Source organism: Oryzias latipes, chromosome 6 (genome assembly GCF_053564925.1).
Source record: "Oryzias latipes strain Hd-rR chromosome 6, Olatipes_Hd-rR_3.1".
Taxonomy (NCBI): Eukaryota; Metazoa; Chordata; class Actinopteri; order Beloniformes; family Adrianichthyidae; genus Oryzias; species Oryzias latipes.
In genome coordinates this window covers 32,971,278-32,983,753 of record NC_136242.1, presented here as the reverse complement: position 1 = coordinate 32,983,753, position 12,476 = coordinate 32,971,278, and the positions used below count along the sequence as shown (strand labels likewise).

Here is a 12,476-nt window from a genome sequence, read left to right as displayed (position 1 = left end):
ATTGAGTAACCCGGACTGAAACATGTGTCCTCCTCCTCCTCCTCCTCCTCCTCCTAATAGAGCAACCTTTTGTTTTCGCCTGCTTTTTCAATAATGTACTGCGTGTGACAGCATCCCAAGCAGAGAACCTTTTTGCCCATCAGCTAATTACGTGATTAACTGTAACAGCAGAAGCGTGAATCATCGGAGCGTCTGGGATTATATGCATGAAAACTGCAGACCTTCAGCTGTCACGTCAAGCCGGATTTACCTGAGCTACACAGCAGCAAATGACGCATGAGTGGAGAAATCAATACCACTTCATTTCCTACAAAACTAGTAGAGTTAAGTAAAAAACAAAACAGTTTAAGGAGTCTTTATAAATGTCATTTTTCTTCCTTTAAGCTTTGAAAAGTTTTAGCTTTAAAATCCAATTATAATCTCAGTTTCATAATTGAAAAGAAAGGGATTAAAAACTGGTTAAATTGTTGATGGTAGAAATAAATTAAATCCAACTTTCCGTCCAATTGTGACCTTTAAATTGAATAAATCCAGAGTGTTGGTGACAACACTATAATATATCTAAACGTACAGGCTGCACGTTGGCGCAGTGGTTAGCACTTTAAGGTCACAGCAAGAAGGCGCTGGTTTGAATCCCGACTGGGTTCTTTCTGTGTGAAGTTTGCATGTTCTCCTCACGCGTTTTTTTCCGGGCATACGGCTTCCTCCACTTCAGTAATATGCTCTTGTGTGTGTGTGTGTGGTCCTGCAACAGGACCGTTCCGTGTGTACCAACAAGACTGGTTTTTGGCTACAGCAACCTCGTGACACCAAGAAGGATCCATCGGGTTCTGAAAATGGATGAATGCAAAACTAATAAGATTCACTAACTATGCTTTAAGATGATCAATAAATTCAGAAAGTCAGAACCTTTAATGGGACTTTGAGGTCAAGTATAGAATCCAGAATTTGTCCTTTGGTTTAATCTCTTTCTAAGGATTAATAATTTATGTGAGAGTTGTTTTTTTTAATGTTTGTAAAGTTTGGATGAAATGTTAAATAGTTTGAGGTAACCTTTAGGATTTAGGATGGATTCTACACATTCAGCATCCTGAATGTTTGCTGAACACATCATGTCATAAAAAATAAAATGAAATAAATTGTTTTGTTGTTTATCAGGAAGCAGCAAATAATCGACTTTGCTTGTAACGTGCAAAAATATTTCTGGTTTAGTTTCTCCTATAATATTTGAGACTCTGCAGCCTCTGCAGTGAGACATTAAAAAGTAGGTCAAACCCAGGCTTGTGCGGTCTGCTTTAGCACCTTTTTAAAACCAGGCTAATTAAATCACAGTGACAGCTACCATCAAATAACATTATAGCTCATTTTGACAGTAATTTTCCCCTAGCAAAGCCCAACACAGAAGGCTTATTGTCAGTGAGAAAACTACACTTTTATTCATTAGCTGGCGTAAGAAGGCAACACACACAGGTATAGATCAGTCCCTGTCTATCCATTATCACCTGCTTTATGAGTCCCAGAGGCTCCCACACTCTTCGGTTGTTGTCACGAAACCTTTAAAAGTGGCGCTTCGCAGCGAGCCATCAGCATGTTAAATGTGTGGTGGGAACAGAGCTGGAAGATTTAAAGTAATGGGGTAATCACTAAAGGATCACAGCAGAGCCAAGTCATGCAAGACTACTTGTGGCGACCTTGAATTTCATCAATACAATCAGCTGAGTCTATCTCTTACCAAGCCCCCAACAGCCACTCACAGGGCCTGTTGCCTCGCAAGACAACGTAAAATCGAAGTAAATCTGAGTCGTGATTAGAACCGATTGATGTGGCGAAATAAGAGAACGGGGAACCAAAAAGGAATATCACATCGGCAGAGGAATGAAAAAGCCATAAATATGAAATCAATTTCCATCCTTCTCCTAAAAGAGATAAAGAAACTTTTGATGTCATTTGAGAGTGATTATGAGAATAGCTGCGATATGTTCCACATTTGATTGAGATGAGTTCTTTGTGCCCGAGGTTATGAGCTTATGTGCACAGATAGCGTTGGTGTGGGTAATTCAGCTGATGTGTATCAGCCCCGGCCGTCTGGAGGCGATTGTGCTGAGACAGAGACAAAGTGAGGAGATGGGAGTAAAGCATGTGGGTGGTCATTGAGGAGAAAAGGTCATCGGTCTTGCTGGTCTTCATCAACCAAGACTCCAAATGGAGTTTGGCCATCCAGAGTCTGAAGCGTGTCGACACTACAGTGTGTTCCTGAGTGCATTTAAGTGTCAAAAAGGAAAAAAAACTTTGTTTTTCAATTAAACCCATGGGTGATATTTTTAAGAAAAAGGCTCTCTCTGCTGCTGAAGAGCTTGAAATACTTAGAGGCCTTGGATGAGGAATGAAAACCTTGGATATTTTAAGAAAACTTAAATCACTGAGATGTATTTAACTTGGTCAAAATGCAGAACAGCCAATCAAACATCCTCTAAGATATACTCCACACGCGTGTTTAAATACACTGAGCAAAAATCCGTCCAGTGATCGGAAAGCCGCTACCGTCCCCGCTGGGCGCCAAGTCCATGGCTGAGGAGCAGTCCGGCACACAGCAGTGTAGAGGCCCGGGTCGCCCTGCATGCCCCCTCGATCCGGAGTGAAACCGAGACGCCCCATCTGACCTAGATGTCCCACAACGGGGCTTGCTGCCCCGCCCGGGGGGATCTGAGCGTGGGCACCTCTGCTCTGATGGTTAGTGACTTGAAAATTATGCTGACTGTCATTTGCATTAAGTATTTAGAACATTTGGAACGGGCTGTAGGATAATATATTCCATGTTTTTCACCATTCCATTTTTTCCATGAGTCTTCCCATGACCTGTCCTCCCCCCATCCCTGTCTCCAGGTGGGATTTGAGGTATTAGATCGGTACAGTGGTAATACCCCTCTCTCTGACTGACAGCTGATCCAGTCTGCCCTTTGGGCATCAGTGGGAACGGCTACAGATCAATACCTGCACTGACTGTCAGCATCCTCACAGAAATGCTCAGCTAGACATACGTTCACAAGCAAGGCAGGCGTCAAATCCCATCCCAGCCAGCAGGCATTCGCCGGAACAGGACAGGGATGCGCGCAGCACATCGGGAGGCCACATTCCCTGGATACTTCCATGCAGCGGGGAGCAGCACGGCGGCAGGATGACGGCGTCCAGCAGTTATGCACACGGATTCATGCGGTTATATTAGGCTATTTGGGTGGAGGGGAGCTTTGTATTGACGGAACACAGCAACAAGCAGACGAAACAATCAGGATGGTGGACGGCGAGGCGTTTGTGGGATCAGAGCGATGCTATTTGAGAGTGGCACATTACTGAGCTGTAGCTTAAATAATGCTCAGTCGCTAAGTAAAGAAAAGATCACGGATATCAAAATATTTGAATGAGTGGAGGAAGAAAACTAACTAAAACTAGAGAATAATCCGTCTATTTAATACAAATTTGCTGAAGTTTCAGTTAAAAAAATCAAACCTTTGAGATTTTAAAGTTAAAAATTAGGGGTCAGGGTATCTTTTGCTCTCACATGATTCCAGATCATTGACTGAGTGTAACGCGACTCATAGAAGTGCTTTACTTACGGCTCCAACCACTTAAACTCAATGCAGTCGCCATTTTTTTGGTATGCGGACGCCGCCATGTTGGAGCCAAACATCGTCGGTAAGCACTGACTGGAAGAGTCGGCCCGACTTAACAGTTCTATGACAACCACTCTCACCAATAGGGAGTGAGTTTGTTGGAAGGTCACACCCTTACCACTTGAAAGTGGGGTCAGGAGAATCTAATAAACCTTTTGAACGTTCAACCACCTGCTTTTATTGAGGCACCTGATTGGTCAGTTTATAACTCAAACAGCTTGGACTACAAAAAAAATGTCATAAGGATCATTAAGAACCTGCAAACAAAAATGCAACAAGGATGGCTATTCTTTTTATTTTTATTTTTTGTCCAACAACTGAGCAAACAGATTAGAGCTGAAGGCCTTTTGTGTTGGACAGGTTCAAGAATGGCTATTCTGACCAATCGAATATATTTCTCTATAGATGTCTCTGGGATTTTGGCTTCTTGGAACCAGCAGGCACTTCCTGCTTGGAACACCTGGAGGGAGGGGTCACTCAGTCCAGTTTTTATATACAGTCAATGGTCTATACATGGTCCACGATTTATACACAACAGACATAACTAACGTGGCGATTCAATACAGTCTAATTCCTTTAGCTAAATGGATGCAATCTAGATATTTAGTATTCATTTGGCTAAAATATTATACATTAAAATGTCTCCTTTTCTTACTGGCATTTTTTATTTTATGCTACGAAAAACAAAATGTTTACTAAACATAACAGCTTGAAACATAAAAACCCAATTGGATTTGATTAAAGCAAGCTGGTGATTGGACGTCTCTCTGTTTGCAACACATGTACATAAAAAAGCAAAGACGATGGGGACGCAAAAAGAGGAGAAACTGATGAAGTTAGAAAGAAACTGATTATTAACTTTCTGATTTACCAACAGAATCTTGTTCCCGTCAGTGGTTTTCTGTTCATCTTGGTAGTAAAGACATTTGTCAGTACGTATCTGGATCCATTACATCCTGTAACCCTTAGCAGCATCAACCAGCCATACACAACAAAGCCTTCCGGGAAAACCCGTAACGCTGAACAACAATTTGTGCTCCCCGTTTTTTCGTTTTGTACCAATACAAACAATTGTTTTTTTTTTTTTTATCTCATCCACACCTTTCGTTTTCCTTTTACACACTCCAGGTTCCTCGAGCCGAGAACTTGTTGGTCAGCCTCTCGAACAAGCGTTTCAGTTCCTGTTGAAAGTGCATGAGAGTGTTTTTCTAAGAAAGGAGAATGTGACCAACTTGACCGCACAAACACGTTACGTAGGCCTATGCTCCAGCTCACACAGGGCTGTGCGTGTGCACCGTGAATCCAGTCACGTTATTGACTTCAGCCATATAAACTGCTGTAGAGGAACCAATTTAATGCCAAATGGAGGCATTCTGTCAAACAAAAGGAATAACTCATCCTTCCCAAGTCTCCAGCTCCTGCATTCCTCTACAGAGAACCAGCCCGGATTGACAGATGCTAATAAATCGCCTCCAACTGGGGCTGTGCGTTGCCATCTTTCTGCTTTGGATTGCGTCAATGCTCTCCGACACATAAATAAAAACCAGGGATGTATGAATAATGCAACCACAAATATGACAAGCAGAACAACACTGACACCTCCAAGCTCAAGTTGTTTGAAGCCCCCCCCCCACGAACGGTTGTAATATATTGCCTCCCGTCGCCATCGCAGACTCAATCAATGACCAATCAAAGACAGGCGCAGGGGTCTCCAGCGGCCTCCGCTGCGTGTGGCTCTGTTTTGGACAGGAAAACAAAGACGGGAGCGGCCCGCTGCTGGAACGACATCAAGCAGCGTCTTTCATCTGACACGCTCGCCAGCACGGACTCCCCGTAATCCCAGCCGTGGTCACAGAGGAGCCAGGCTGGGGGGTTATCAGATCCACTCACGTCTGCCAGCGGGATTGCATTAGGAGCTGCGTGAATAGCAAATAATTTAGTATCACCTATAAAGCACTATTAAATAATCACTGCCTGAATGTCAGCCAGTGTACTCCGCTAAACAGTTTCTATTGGATGGGCTGTTGTTTTTGCCTAATTGCTCGTTTAATCACCCCGAACACTAAAAGGCCTCATGGTGCCTTTCAGTCCGTGTTGTTTTTGTGAGGTTTTTTTTTCCAGCAGCTACACAGAGACTTTATTGATTCTGTCGTGCAGAGAAAAAAAGGTACAACAAGGACACAGCTGAGCAAAGAGACACAGACAGATAATTATTTTTGGACAACACAATATCAAACAGACAAAAAAGGACATTAAATATGGAGATGTAACCGTTGTGCAGCACTGCAAAAACCTGCAGCACAACTCTGGACGTGGATGAAACAAGGTTCACATTTATACAGCGACAACACAAGTACGGAACGCTGAAAAGTCATAGAAACACAACCATTGACTAAAGAAATACTCAGAAATGTCACTGTAATCTTAATTTTACATATATATGTCCTCAATTATCAGAAAAATACCACGACAACATGTCAGTAACACCGTTTTACTCATCAAAGTAGGTGTTTAAATTTGTTTTATGCAGACTCGTGTGGTTAAGCAACTTTGATCAGTAATGATCCTGGAGCTGTAATCAAAACCTCCTTTGCTGCTTCATATTTCATACCTAAATGTTTTCCTCATCACATACGTGATGAATTGACATAAACAAAGTTGTCATGTAGAACGTCTGAAGCCGCTTAAACGCCAGTGAGCTCCTGAGCAACCTTCATGTGAAACCGTTGTCACGGTGAAAAAGGGCCGCGTCACTTCCACGTTTGCACTTCTTAAAGAAGAAATGCAAAACATGGACTCAATATCAACAGATCTGAAGATGGCAGAGCGAAAAAAAAAAAAAACTGAATTAAACCGCTGAGATTAAGAAGATAAATGCTGAAATTAGCTAACGTTGTCATGATTTGACTTTGTTGTCTTGTTTTTGGTCCTTGTTCTGTCTAGTTTCTGTTTCCTGTTTTATTTTGAAAGTCTCCTGTCTTGTCTGGTTTCTTGAGTTTTACTTCCTTTGGTCCCCATCAGCCCTGATCGTGTCCACCTGTGTCTTGTCTGCCCTGTCTGTATTTAAGTCTTGTCTCTGCCTCCTTCCTGTGTTGGTCCATTATTCCTGTTTCTGGTGTTCATGTCATGTCATGGCATGTTCCTCGTTTCTTGTCCCTCGCCACGCCACAGTGAGTTTTGTTTTGTTTTTGTCATCCTGCTCTGCAGCGCTTTTCGTTTGTGTTTGTAATTAAACCCCTTGCCCCGGAACTTTGACTCCTGCCTCTGCATCTGGGTCCTACCGGCTCACGAGCCACCCCATCACCGTGACAGAATGGACCAACCATACTTTCTGGACCCAGCAAGAGCGGGACATGAAGCTCCTAGAGGCTTACTGCCAGGAAGCCGAGCGTACGAGGTCTTACTGGGTTTTTGACCAGGCCCAGTTTGCCTCGTATGCCTGGAGTGGGAGCCACCTGGACTTCACAGGGAGCCGTATTGCCATGAGGGGGGGGTCGTCGTCGCTGTCGTCCCCGCCGTCCCCTTCAACATCCCCTTCCTGTTCCGGAGGTGGTCCGGCACGCACCACGACCCCTTCCAGTGGTGGTCCCGGATGCACTCCAGCCCCTTCATGTTCCGGAGGTGGTTCGGGACGCACCACAACCCCTTCCAGTGGTGGTCCCGGATGCATTCCAGCCCCAGCCCTTTCCTGTTCCGGTGGTGGTCCCGGACGCACCACAGCCTGATCCAGTGGTGGTCCCGGACGCACCCCGACCCGTCCCGGCTCCCAGGGGGTTGCCGCCTGCACCCCGACCCGTCCCGGCTCCCAGGGGGTTGCCGCCTGCACCCCGACCCGTCCCGGCTCCCAGGGGGGTGCCGCCTGCACCCCGACCCGTCCCGGCTCCCAGGGGGGTGTCGCCTGCGCCCCGACAGGTCCCCGCTTCCAAGGGCATGCCTGAACCTCCAGCCGGCTCCACGCCTGAACCTCCAGCCGGCTCCACGCCTGAACCTCCAGCCGGCTCCACGCCTGAACCTCCAGCCGGCTCCACGCCCGAACCTCCAGCCGGCTCCACGCCCGACCCGCCAGAGCTCGACTGCTGGCCCGACCCGCCAGAGCTCGACTGCTGGCCCGACCCGCCAGAGCTCGACTGCTGGCCCGACCCGCCAGAGCTCGACTGCTGGCCCGACCCGCCAGCGCTCGACTGCTGGCCCGACCCGCCAGCGCTCGACTGCTGGCCCGACCCGCCAGCGCTCGACTGCTGGCCCGACCCGCCAGCGCTCGACTGCTGGCCCGACCCGCCAGCGCTCGACTGCTGGCCCGACCCGCCAGCGCTCGACTGCTGGCCCGACCCGCCAGCGCTCGACTGCTGGCCCGACCCGCCAGAGCTCGACTGCTGGCCCGACCCGCCAGAGCTCGACTGCTGGCCCGACCCGGCCGACTCCAAGCCTGACTCCAAGCCTGACGCCTCGCCAGACTCCACGCCTGATCTGCCTCGCCGGACGGTGGGGAACCCCGGCCGTCCTCCGGACCTGCGTCGCCGGACGGCGCGGAACCCCGGCCGTCCTCCGGACCTGCCTCGCCGGACCGCTCGGCCCCCCGGCCGTCCTCCGGACCTGCCTCGCCGGGCGGCGCGGACCCCCGGCCGTCCTCTGGACTCTTATGCCCGTCGAGGTTTATCCTCCGGGGCCCCCCCCTCATGTGACTTTTGGAACCTCGGAGCGGTTCCTTGAGGGGGGGGTACTGTCATGATTTGACTTTGTTGTCTTGTTTTTGGTCCTTGTTCTGTCTAGTTTCTGTTTCCTGTTTTATTTTGAAAGTCTCCTGTCTTGTCTGGTTTCTTGAGTTTTACTTCCTTTGGTCCCCATCAGCCCTGATCGTGTCCACCTGTGTCTTGTCTGCCCTGTCTGTATTTAAGTCTTGTCTCTGCCTCCTTCTTGTGTTGGTCCATTATTCCTGTTTCTGGTGTTCATGTCATGTCATGGCATGTTCCTCGTTTCTTGTCCCTCGCCACGCCACAGTGAGTTTTGTTTTGTTTTTGTCATCCTGCTCTGCAGCGCTTTTCGTTTGTGTTTGTAATTAAACTCCTTGCCCCGGAACTTTGTGACTCCTGCCTCTGCATCTGGGTCCTACCGGCTCACGAGCCACCCCATCACCGTGACAAACGTGTGAGAAAGTTAAAGAGTTATTTTTAGTTGAATGACGCTAAAAGTGACATTTCAACAGCCAGGAGCCCCAAGATTAATGCAAAATTCAGAAATAGTCCAAAAAAAATGATAAAAATGTAGATTCATTCAGCTCCAACAGAAAAACTTTTTCTGCGATTACAGAATATCTTAGAAGGGTGGATGAGATTACAAACCGTTTTTTTTTAAATAAAATAAAGTAAACCTTTTTCTAAACCTTTCAGAAGAAGTCTTTTTTTTTTTTTTTTTTTAACTTGTCCTGTCCAACAGCTGGGCAGACAGATGAGAGCTGAGGGCCTCTTGTGTTGGACATATTTTACTTTAACAAGAGGGGTTATTAATCTTCAGACAAACCAAAGGTATGTCTGAATAAACCCCTTTTGTAATTGAGGCCAAACTTTATTAATTTCAATCATGTTTGAAAATCTTTGGTGTTGGACCGGACGGAAAAGGAAAGAGGGGAAGAAGAGAGAGGGACGTTAGAGAGAGGGGGGGTAGGGGGTGATAATAGGAGGGGAAGGGGGGTAAGACCATGAAGCAGCATAAAGCAACAAGTTTACTGGTTGTTAATCATTATGGTAAGGTTCAAATGTAGTTCAAAAAGGGCGGGGCCTATCCACACACACACTCAAATGTCATAAACACACCTGATAGCTGCAAAAATGTCCACCTGTCGACATGTACACAAAACAGTGTTCACACGCATACTTATGCCTTAAAACCAACTAGTGTGAAATATTTCAGTCATTCAATCATGCAAACTGTTAGTACAAAGGTGAGCTAACACCTGTGCTCAGGTGAGTGTTTATGTTCTTCTAAAATGGATGGTGGAACGTGACAAGAAGGAGGGAGAGTGCCCAGCCATCCCCACCCCAAGACCCCCACCGCAGCAGCAGCGGCAGCCGAAATCCCCCCAACGCCACACGGAAACCGGCAGGGAACAACCGCCGTCCGGGCGACCAAGCCCGCCACCCAGGCCAGGGCCAGCAGGACCGCCGCGAGGCCCCCAGAGCCAGAGAGCAGGGAGGCACGGAGGAAAAGAGAGCGCCGCCCCAGCCCAACCAGGAGAGCAGCCCCCCCGCCGCGCCGGGAGCGCCCAACGCAGGGCCCCACCGGAGAAGGACGCCCACAGCCCCAGACGAGCACCCCACCACCACCCAGGAGTTCCGGGCATCCCCCCGCCCCTACCCCAGGTACGAGCCAGGACCCCCCAAGGGAGACCCGCTCCGCACTCCAGGCAGCCATCCGCCCGGCCCACGGTTGGTCCAGGGAGGAGCAAGGCAGGGGCCCGCCGCCCCCGCCCAGGAGGGCGGAACCCCGGGGAAAAAAGAGGGCCCACAAGGGGTGTTATAAATATGGCCCGACCTGGTTCGGCCATGTTAGAAGTTTGGCGGGGCCCAGCGCTCAGGGGCAAGGACCAGGACCCACCCCCCAGGGACACGAACATCCCCGGCTCAGGTGTAATATGAACCCCCCCACCGTGCGGAGGGAGCACCGCCGGGCCTAGGGAGCCGGCACACAAGGGACACGGCCGCCATCGCCAAGGGGCCCGCACCCCCCACCAGGGAAGGGGTAGGGGACAGATGGACCCAGGTCCCACCTTCCTTGTAATTACTCACAGTGATGTCCCCCCACCCTCCCCACCAAGGGGCCCTAAATGTCTAAGGTGCGGTTAAAATTGGCGGGTAGGGTGCCAGGAGGACATCTGCTGCTTGCTGGCAGTGATGTCCAAGCTTCCCCCCTACCAAGGACCCTACATGTCTAAGGTGCAAATAAAACCGAAAGAGGGGGGGCCCACTCCATACGGCAACCATAGGAGGGGGGGCACTGCCAAGTAGCCCCCCCCCAAGGCGCATCGCAGGCTAGACCCCCCACCCCCTCACCCTAATATGAGGTTATATGAGGAAGGGGGTAAGTTGGGGACAGCTGGTAGACTGTCCCCCGGTGGTCAAACAGCTGTCCCCCAGCCCCCCCCCCCCCCCAGCAAAGGGGCCAGGGCCACCCAGCCCAGGGGCCCCACCCCCGGAGGCGCCGACACCCCAGGCCCAGCACCACCCACCCCACACAGAGAGAGAGGAGCCAGAAAGCGTCGCCTGCCTGAACATAGAAGTCTGAACATAGAAAATGTCCAGCGAGCTGAAGTTAAAATGATCTTTCCACATGAACACGTCCCCGATCCGCCGCTAAATATTTTAGAAATGATTAAAGCAACCAAAGCCTCATGCAGGAGCACCAATGCACTGAAGGAGCACAGTAATTCAGTTCCAGACTAATTCAAATACCTAAAAGTACGGGAAAAGAGAGAGACCAAAGGATCCAGTCGCGTTAATGTCAATGCAGCATTCAGATATTTACCATAGGAAATCCCAATAATCTGCTTTTTTAAGCAGAAAACACAGATTAAAGATGATGAAAAGTGGAAAAAAAAGGACAAGATGATTATATCAAAATAATACTGAAATATTTATAGTTGCTTTGGCATAAACTGAGTTACTCATAAAGAAGCTTCTACGGTTCGTCGGGTTTGCTGGGAGTTTTTTCTCTTTTTTTTAAATCCATCAGCTACAAATCAATACCTAGAATTAGCATCAGATTACATTGTGTCTGCATCAGCAAAGATCCCATAGACGTGGTCTGTTTCAGTGGACACGTCTTCACACGGCTCTGATGCAAAAACACAACAAGCTGAGGTGAAATCCTATTTTCTGCTGCTCATTTTTACGCTGCATTTAAAGCCTCTGGAGAATGTTACAGAGAAGTGAAACACACATCACATATGTCGGACTAAACGGGGTTAAATGCAAGCTTATGAAATGAGTCCAAATTCCTTTTGGCAATTTTTCCAGAAACCAACAGGGAGCTCGGAGAAGAATTACAAAGGAAATAAACTCTTAAAGATCTGTCATCCTCAGACACGCTCGCAAAAAGACGCCCTGCTGGCTGCAAAAGTGCTGCAGGATGACAAAAGGTCCACAGTTTGAGGGAAGAGGGTTACGTGCAACACAAAAAAGTCAAAGCCAAAACAAACGTTACTGATCTGTTTAGGTGGAACCTCGTGCTCCGATTTGAGGCTTCCTGGCCTGTCCTGCCTGACACGATCCACTGAATCCCTCTAACTTCAGGGCTGAAGGCTCACAGCAGCTTTGATCGGCAGGTGGAGGTCTTCTCTGTTCAGTCTAACTGGACACTTGAAGGCAGATTTCAATAAATCAAGACAGTGTGAGCCCTTTATCTAGATAGATAGCCTTATCTCACCACCAATCAGTCTCTTCTGCAGTCTGATTTTCCACCTCGATAACATCCACGTCTAAATCATCTCCGAGTCCTCCCAAGTGAAAGAGAGGAATTCATTTTAGGAAATTGCAGCACTAAAGTGCTTTTTCATCCAAGAAACCTAGTTCAATAAACAGAACAATACACTGAAGATGCTTGAGGAGGAGTGCTACCGAAAGCTCCAGGGCAATTAGAGGCTCTCAGTTTCACTTTAATGTAGTGTTAACAGATCAACACAGCAGACGGAGGAGGGATGTGTCAGGTGAGGGATGGGATCTCACCTTATCAGAGGCTGCAAAGCAGGAAGGCAGACTGTCAGCAGCTCAGACAGGAACGCTCCAGAGTCTGTGAAAACAAGCGTGCACGTTTTAG

The 12,476-nt window shown here is 48.3% G+C and overlaps 1 protein-coding gene across 1 annotated transcript in view; it reads right to left on the bottom strand.

Annotated features, from left to right (window-relative positions):
• tspan9a (tetraspanin 9a) overlaps positions 1 to 12,476 on the bottom strand; it is a 288,464-nt gene that overhangs the window by 198,918 nt on the left and 77,070 nt on the right. The window contains exon 2 of the mRNA XM_011476510.4: positions 12,386 to 12,449. The gene's annotated coding sequence lies outside the window, so the exon portion shown is untranslated. The remainder of the gene's footprint in view (positions 1 to 12,385; positions 12,450 to 12,476) is intronic.